This window comes from Limanda limanda, chromosome 6 (assembly GCF_963576545.1).
Source record: "Limanda limanda chromosome 6, fLimLim1.1, whole genome shotgun sequence".
In the NCBI taxonomy this organism is placed as follows: domain Eukaryota; kingdom Metazoa; phylum Chordata; class Actinopteri; order Pleuronectiformes; family Pleuronectidae; genus Limanda; species Limanda limanda.
Genome location: NC_083641.1, coordinates 3,428,349 through 3,437,120, shown reverse-complemented (window position 1 = coordinate 3,437,120; position 8,772 = coordinate 3,428,349).

Sequence of the window (8,772 nt, the reverse complement as noted above, 5' to 3'; positions counted from 1 at the left end):
TGTCTGTGTCTGTCTGTGTGTGTCTGAGTGTGCAGGTGTCTTTCCTCCTCCTCTACGTTCACTGTATCCGGGATACTTCTCTGAAACTCCTCCCCTCACCTCCTCAAGCTCAAATCGTGGCAGCGGTAGCTCGTAGAGTTACAACAGAAAGATATGCGCAGATATGTAAAGGCCACATAATTGTACGCAGCGTCTCAAACATCAATGCCCCGGAACGATAACAAGCAAGTTAAGTTCACAAACTAGTCAAAATAACCCTGAATAACTCATAAACAGACAGCTGCCTCCAAACAGTGTGGCAACAAAGACAGCTGCCTCCAAACAGTGTGGCAACAAAGACAGCTGCCTCCAAACAGTGTGGCAACAAAAACAGCTGCCTCCAAACAGTGTGGCAACACAGACAGCTGCCTCCAAACAGTGTGGCAACAGAGACAGGTGCCTCCAAACAGTGTGGCAACAGAGGCCGCTGCCTCGAAGCAGTGTGGCAACAGAGGCTGCTGCCTCCAAACAGTGTGGCAATAGAGGCAGCTGCCTTTGTTGCCACATAATTGTACGCAGCGTCTCAACCATCCATGCCCCGGAATGATAACAATTAAGTAAAGTTCACAAACTAGTCAAAATGACCCTGAATTACTCACAAACAGACAGGTGCCTCCAAAATGTGTGGCAACAGACACTGATGCCTCCAAACAGTGTGGCAACAGAGGCCGCTGCCTCGAAGCAGTGTGGCAACAGAGGCTGCTGCCTCCAAACAGTGTTGCAATGAAGCAGCTGCCTTTGTTGCCACATAATTGTACGCAGCGTCTCAGCCATCCATGCCCCAGAATGATAACAAGTAAGTAAAGTTCACAAACTAGTCAAAATAACCCTGAATAACTCACAAACAGACATGTGCTTCGAAGCAGTGTGGCAACAGAGGCTGCTGCCTCCAAACAGTGTGGCAATAGAGGCAGCTGCCTTTGTTGCCACATAATTGTACGCAGCGTCTCAGCCATCCATGCCCCGGAATGATAACAATTAAGTAAAGTTCACAAACTAGTCAAAATGACCCTGAATTACTCACAAACAGACAGGTGCCTCCAAAATGTGTGGCAACAGACACTGATGCCTCCAAACAGTATGGCAACTGAGTCAGCTACCTCCAAGCAGTGTGGCAACAGAGACAGGTGCCTCCAAACAGTGTGGCAACAGAGGCCGCTGCCTCCAAGCAGTGTGGCAACAGAGGCTGCTGCCTCCAAACAGTGTGGCTATAGAGGCAGCTGCCTTTGTTGCCACATAATTGTACGCAGCGTCTCAACCATCCATGCCCCGGAACGATAACAAGTAAGTAAAGTTCACAAATTAGTCAAAATAACCCTGAATAACTCACAAACAGACAGGTGCCTCCAAAATTTGTGGCAACAAAAACAGCTGTCTCCAAACAGTGTGGCAACAAAGGCAGCTGCCTCCAAACAGTGTGGCAACCGAGACAGGTGGCTCCAAACAGTGTGGCAACAGAGGCAGGTGGCTCCAAACAGTGTGGCAACAGAGGCAGCTGCCTCCAAACAGAGACAGATGCCTCCAAACAGTGTGGCAACAAACACAGCTGCCTCCAAACAGTGTGGCAACAGAGGCAGCTGCCTCCAAACAGTGTGGCAACAAAGGCAGCTGCCTCCAAACAGTGTGGCAACAGAGACAGGTGCCTCCAAACAGTGTGGCAACGGAGGCCGCTGCCTCCAAGCAGTGTGGCAACAGAGGCTGCTGCCTCCAAACAGTGTGGCAATAGAGGCAGCTGCCTTTGTTGCCACATAATTGTACGCAGCGTCTCAACCATCCATGCCCCGGAATGATAACAAGTAAGTAAAGTTCACAAACTAGTCAAAATAACCCTGAATAACTCACAAACAGACAGGTGCCTCCAAACAGTTTGGCAACAGAGGCAGCTGCCTCAAAACAGAGACAGATGCCTCCAAACAGTGTGGCAACAATAACAGCTGCCTCCAAACAGTGTGGCAACAAAGGCAGCTGCCTCCAAACAGTGTGGCAACCGAGACAGGTGGCTCCAAACAGTGTGGAAACAGAGGCAGGTGGCTCCAAACTGAGACAGATGCCTACAAACAGTGTGGCAACAAAGACAGCTGCCTCCAAACAGTGTGGCAACAAAGGCAGCTGCCTCCAAACAGTGTGGCAACCGAGACAGGTGGCTCCAAACAGTGTGGCAACAGAGGCAGGTGGCTCTAAACAGTGTGGCAACAAAGGCAGCTGCCTCCAAACAGTGTGGCAACAGAGGCAGATGCCTCCAAACAGAGACAGATGCCTCCAAACAGTGTGGCAACAAACACAGCTGCCTCCAAACAGTGTGGCAACAAAGACAGCTGCCTCCAAACAGTGTGGCAACAGAGGCAGCTGCCTCCAAACAGTGTGGCAACAAAGGCAGCTGCCTCCAAACAGTGTGGCAACAAAGACAGCTGCCTCCAAACAGTGTGGCAACAGAGACAGGTGCCTCCAAACAGTGTGGCAAAAGAGGCCGCTGCCTCCAAGCAGTGTGGCAACAGAGGCTGCTGCCTCCAAACAGTGTGGCAATAGAGGCAGCTGCCTTTGTTGCCACATAATTGTACGCAGCGTCTCAACTATCCATGCCCCGGAACGATAACAAGTAAGGAAAGTTCACAAACTAGTCAAAATAACCCTCAATCACTCACAAACAGACAGGTGCCTCCAAACAGTTTGGCAACAGAGACAGATGCCTCCAAACAGTATGGCAACAGAGACAGCTGCCTCCAAGCAGTGTGGCAACAGAGACAGGTGCCTCCAAACAGTGTGGCAACAGAGGCCGCTGCCTCCAAGCAGTGTGGCAACAGAGGCTGCTGCCTCCAAACAGTGTGGCAATAGAGGCAGCTGCCTTTGTTGCCACATAATTGTACGCAGCGTCTCAACCACCCATGCCCCAGAATGATAACAAGTAAGTAAAGTTCACAAACTAGTCAAAATAACCCTGAATAACTCACAAACAGACAGGTGCCTCCAAACAGTTTGGCAACAGAGGCAGCTGCCTCAAAACAGAGACAGATGCCTCCAAACAGTGTGGCAACAAAAACAGCTGCCTCCAAACAGTGTGGCAACAAAGGCAGCTGCCTCCAAACAGTGTGGCAACCGAGACAGGTGGCTCCAAACAGTGTGGAAACAGAGGCAGGTGGCTCCAAACAGAGACAGATGCCTCCAAACAGTGTGGCAACAAAGACAGCTGCCTCCAAACAGTGTGGCAACAAAGGCAGCTGCCTCCAAACAGTGTGGCAACCGAGACAGGTGGCTCCAAACAGTGTGGCAACAGAGGCAGGTGGCTCCAAACAGTGTGGCAACAAAGGCAGCTGCCTCCAAACAGTGTGGCAACAGAGGCAGCTGCCTCCAAACAGAGACAGATGCCTCCAAACAGTGTGGCAACAAACACAGCTGCCTCCAAACAGTGTGGCAACAAAGACAGCTGCCTCCAAACAGTGTGGTAACAGAGGCAGCTGCCTCAAAACAGAGACAGATGCCTCCAAACAGTGTGGCAACAAAAACAGCTGCCTCCAAACAGTGTGGCAACAAAGGCAGCTGCCTCCAAACAGTGTGGCAACCGAGACAGGTGGCTCCAAACAGTGTGGAAACAGAGGCAGGTGGCTCCAAACAGAGACAGATGCCTCCAAACAGTGTGGCAACAAAGACAGCTGCCTCCAAACAGTGTGGCAACAAACACAGCTGCCTCCAAACAGTGTGGCAACAGAGACAGGTGCCTCCAAACAGTGTGGCAATAGAGGCCGCTGCCTCCAAGCAGTGTGGCAACAGAGGCGGCTGCCTCCAAACAGTGTGGCAATAGAGGCAGCTGCCTTTGTTGCCACATAATTGTACGCAGCGTCTCAACTATCCATGCCCCGGAACGATAACAACAAGTAAGGAAAGTTCACAAACTAGTCAAAATAACCCTGAATAACTCACAAACAGACAGGTGCCTCCAAACAGTTTGGCAACAGAGACAGATGCCTCCAAACAGTATGGCAACAGAGACAGCTGCTTCCAAGCAGTGTGGCAACAGAGACAGGTGCCTCCAAACAGTGTGGCAACAGAGGCCGCTGCCTCCAAGCAGTGTGGCAACAGAGGCTGCTGCCTCCAAACAGTGTGGCAATAGAGGCAGCTGCCTTTGTTGCCACATAATTGTACGCAGCGTCTCAACCATCCATGCCCCGGAATGATAACAAGTAAGTAAAGTTCACAAACTAGTCAAAATAACCCTGAATAACTCACAAACAGACAGGTGCCTCCAAACAGTTTGGCAACAGAGGCAGCTGCCTCAAAACAGAGACAGATGCCTCCAAACAGTGTGGCAACAAAAACAGCTGCCTCCAAACAGTGTGGCAACAAAGGCAGCTGCCTCCAAACAGTGTGGCAACCGAGACAGGTGGCTCCAAACAGTGTGGAAACAGAGGCAGCTGCCTCCAAACAGTGTGGCAACAAAGGCAGCTGCCTCCAAACAGTGTGGCAACAGAGACAGGTGGCTCCAAACAGTGTGGCAACAGAGGCAGGTGACTCCAAACAGTGTGGCAACAAAGGCAGCTGCCTCCAAACAGTGTGGCAACCGAGACAGGTGGCTCCAAACAGTGTGGAAACAGAGGCAGGTGGCTCCAAACAGAGACAGATGCCTCCAAACAGTGTGGCAACAAAGACAGCTGCCTCCAAACAGTGTGGCAACAAAGGCAGCTGCCTCCAAACAGTGTGGCAACCGAGACAGGTGGCTCCAAACAGTGTGGCAACAGAGGCGGCTGCCTCCAAACAGTGTGGCAATAGAGGCAGCTGCCTTTGTTGCCACATAATTGTACGCAGCGTCTCAACTATCCATGCCCCGGAACGATAACAACAAGTAAGTAAAGTTCACAAACTAGTCAAAATAACACTGAATAACTCACAAACAGACAGGTGCCTCCAAACAGTTTGGCAACAGAGACAGATGCCTCCAAACAGTATGGCAACAGAGACAGCTGCTTCCAAGCAGTGTGGCAACAGAGACAGGTGCCTCCAAACAGTGTGGCAACAGAGGCCGCTGCCTCCAAGCAGTGTGGCAACAGAGGCTGCTGCCTCCAAACAGTGTGGCAATAGAGGCAGCTGCCTTTGTTGCCACATAATTGTACGCAGCGTCTCAACCATCCATGCCCCGGAATGATAACAAGTAAGTAAAGTTCACAAACTAGTCAAAATAACCCTGAATAACTCACAAACAGACAGGTGCCTCCAAACAGTTTGGCAACAGAGGCAGCTGCCTCCAAACAGAGACAGATGCCTCCAAACAGTGTGGCAACAAAAACAGCTGCCTCCAAACAGTGTGGCAACAAAGGCAGCTGCCTCCAAACAGTGTGGCAACCGAGACAGGTGGCTCCAAACAGTGTGGAAACAGAGGCAGCTGCCTCCAAACAGTGTGGCAACAAAGACAGCTGCCTCCAAACAGTGTGGCAACAGAGACAGGTGCCTCCAAACAGTGTGGCAAAAGAGGCCGCTGCCTCCAAGCAGTGTGGCAACAGAGGCTGCTGCCTCCAAACAGTGTGGCAATAGAGGGAGCTGCCTTTGTTGCCACATAAGTACGCAGTGTCTCAACCATCCATGCCCCGGAACGATAACAAGTAAGTAAAGTTCACAAACTAGTCAAAATAACCCTGAATAACTCAAAAACAGACAGGTGCCTCCAAACAGTTTGGCAACAGAGGCAGATGCCTCCAAACAGAGACAGATGCCTCCAAACAGTGTGGCAACAAAGACAGATGCCTCCAAACAGTGCCCTACTGTAGTCTGGCAGCAGTGTGATTTCAAGCTTACAGTACATTTCATTTAGCTGATGCTTTTATCCAAAGCGACATACAATAAGTGCATTCAATCAAGAGTGTACAAACCCAGAACAACAAGAATCAAGAAAGTACAATTTTCTTCAAGAGACCCTAACTACAAAGTGCCACATGTAAGTGCAGTTCAATGACACAAAACATAGACAAACCATTAACAGGATTTAAGCAGAATTTGTACAAATATGACAGAAATCAGCCATATAAACGAGCATGTTTCGAAATGCAAGTGGAGAAATACAGATAAATTATTCTTGGTGCTCAGAGCAGCAACATGCTGGTAAACTGGTAAAATTCATAAACTATGAATAATCTCAGGGAATGTCACAAACAGAGGTAGTTGCCCTCAAACAGGGTGGCAGCAGTGGCAACTGGCATCTGCCTCAAATCGCAGCAACTGACTTTACATATCAGTGGCAGTTTCTATTGCCACCGGAAGTGCTTCTACCAGCTGCCGCTGCCGCGATTTGAGCTTGCTGACTCTCCTCGTCGGGCCTCCCTCTTGCGGAGCTGCTCCTCTGTCTGTTTTTCTCTTTTATCGCCGGGAGCGACTTTTTTTCCATCTACCCTTAAAGAACCAGTAAGGGGATGAAGTCCATTAAAAAAAAAACATTCTAAAGACGATCAATAACTATAAATAGTGTAGCCTTATAAACAGGAATCTAAAGGACCTGGTTTGTGAAGGAAAACATACAGCTTGTTTCGAGTAATGGAATTGAAAAGTGGCTATAATTCATTGATCAGTTTAGTTTATTAAACTACACAAAAACTTTTCTTTTCACAAAGAATTCGTTATAAAAACAAAGCAAAACGTTCACTAAATGTAAAAAAGTGAAAAACTAAACAAAAACAACTGTTTGTTAGGTTTAGCTTATACCCAGCCTCATACCCAGAAGACCTCAACTGGCAACCCTATTAGGTCCCAAAATTACTTCCATCAAATGTTTCCACCTTTTAACACAATAAAGATTACTCCTCTCTTTTCTATTTATCATCTTGTTTTAATAAAAATTTAAAACATAAAAACGTGAGTTACACATTTTTATCATGATATTAACTCATATTTGTTTACCCCTTTTACAAGAAAGCATCTTTTGTTAAATGTACTTCCGCCTGTTCCCCTGTTTATATTGGCTCAATATGGATTAATCCCACCTCTGTACGTTCACCTCTGTACGAGGTAATTTACACCATGTTGTTAGCCTAAATGTACGCTGTTATCCTCCGTGGGAGCTGTTTGCTTGCTCCCACATCACAGAGGACATTTAAGCTAAAAACATGGTGTAAATGACTCCATTTCGAGTCGAATTTGATTGCTGGACTTGCAGACACTTGGATGACACCACAGGAGCAGTACGGAGGATTTGTTTTGTTTTGGATTTGGCAGCGACTCCAAAAGTGTTTTGTTGACTCAGTCACTTCACCCACCCCTCATTGGCATACTGGTGGGTACATAGTGAATTTTCATTTTTTTGGTGAACTATCCCTTTAACGTTATTCTTTTTATTTTTACCATCATCTTAATGCTACTGTAATACTCCCACCATACAGCAGGCTGATACACATACAAGAATATTACCATTTGACCGATGTGTGATTTCTGCATACAGGAAGAAAACGACCACGTTTGTATTTTTATTCGAAATGTTTTTTTTCTTTATTTTGATTGTAGGGCCCAGGCCTTTGACACCCAAACACTCTATGCTGAAACTCCAGTCAAAGTCAGCATACAGCCATGTAGCCGAGAGTTCAATTTGACATTTCAATGTTGCTAAATATTTGGGGAAAAAAACAATTCCAGTACAACGTCTTTAGTACAGCATCATGCACAGCCAGTGGAGGAACATGCATTTTCAATGTGCATCTATGGTCTATCTGGGTCAAGCTGATGTCTGCACGCACATGGTTTGTATTCTCTTAATTGAATGTATAAATATGAAATGTTACATTGACCACATTGTTCACTGCAAATGAACAAATCTATGGTTTCATCAGTTTTGCTCAGCACCATGAGGACAATCCAACATGCCCAAAGGACTCTGCTACCCACAATGCTTTACATTCATTATTGTACTGGAATTATAAAACCTGTGAAGAGAAACGGCTCAAACATGAGGAGAAAGGGAAAAAAAGAATGTGCCAAGTTGTTAATTTCCAGATGATCTCACCCTTGAAGCGCACTCGCTGTGGGGCCACAAGATGCTCCCAGGCCACCAGCCGAGTGATGAGAAAGAGAAGGGGAGGGGGGGGAAGTTAATGAAATAGAGGCGGGTAAGCAGGGGGTACCCAGTCCTCGATTCCAGTTAGATGATGTTGATCGCTCAGCTCCTCACAAAGTGCACAAACACATATGCTTTTATTTTTCAGTTAATACTTCCCCTCCCTCCCTCCCTTCCCCCCTGCACTGCTCACTCCCCTCTGCAGCAGTAGGGAGACACACTCAAAAGTGTAAGATAAAACGAAGATTAACAGATCCAGAGCTAACACCATGACATTCCTCTGCTGTACAAATTGTTAATATCCTATAGGTTAGCTAAATGTTATGTACAAAGAAACCCACCAGCAACCATTTCAGCAGTAAGATGAAATGCAAAAACAATGTCACTTGTTTGTTGTTTCTATTATGGTTTAGAAAGTAATTTGATTACAATTAACCAAAAACGTGACGCTTAAGGTAATATATATATATATAATATATATTCATATGTCAAGGTTAAACAAAATCTACAAAGCAAAAAAAAAAGGCATATGTACATGTTCACCCTGTCCCACAAAACGATAGGGACCCAACTCTCGGGCTTTGCCAAACCTTTCATCCCTCCCTCCTTTCCTCATGTGCTTCTAGTGCTGTGTCGGGACAAAGCACACAGGAGGAGAATGGTTCTGGGTGATGGCATCTGAGAGCTCGTCCCCACAAAAATACGGTAAA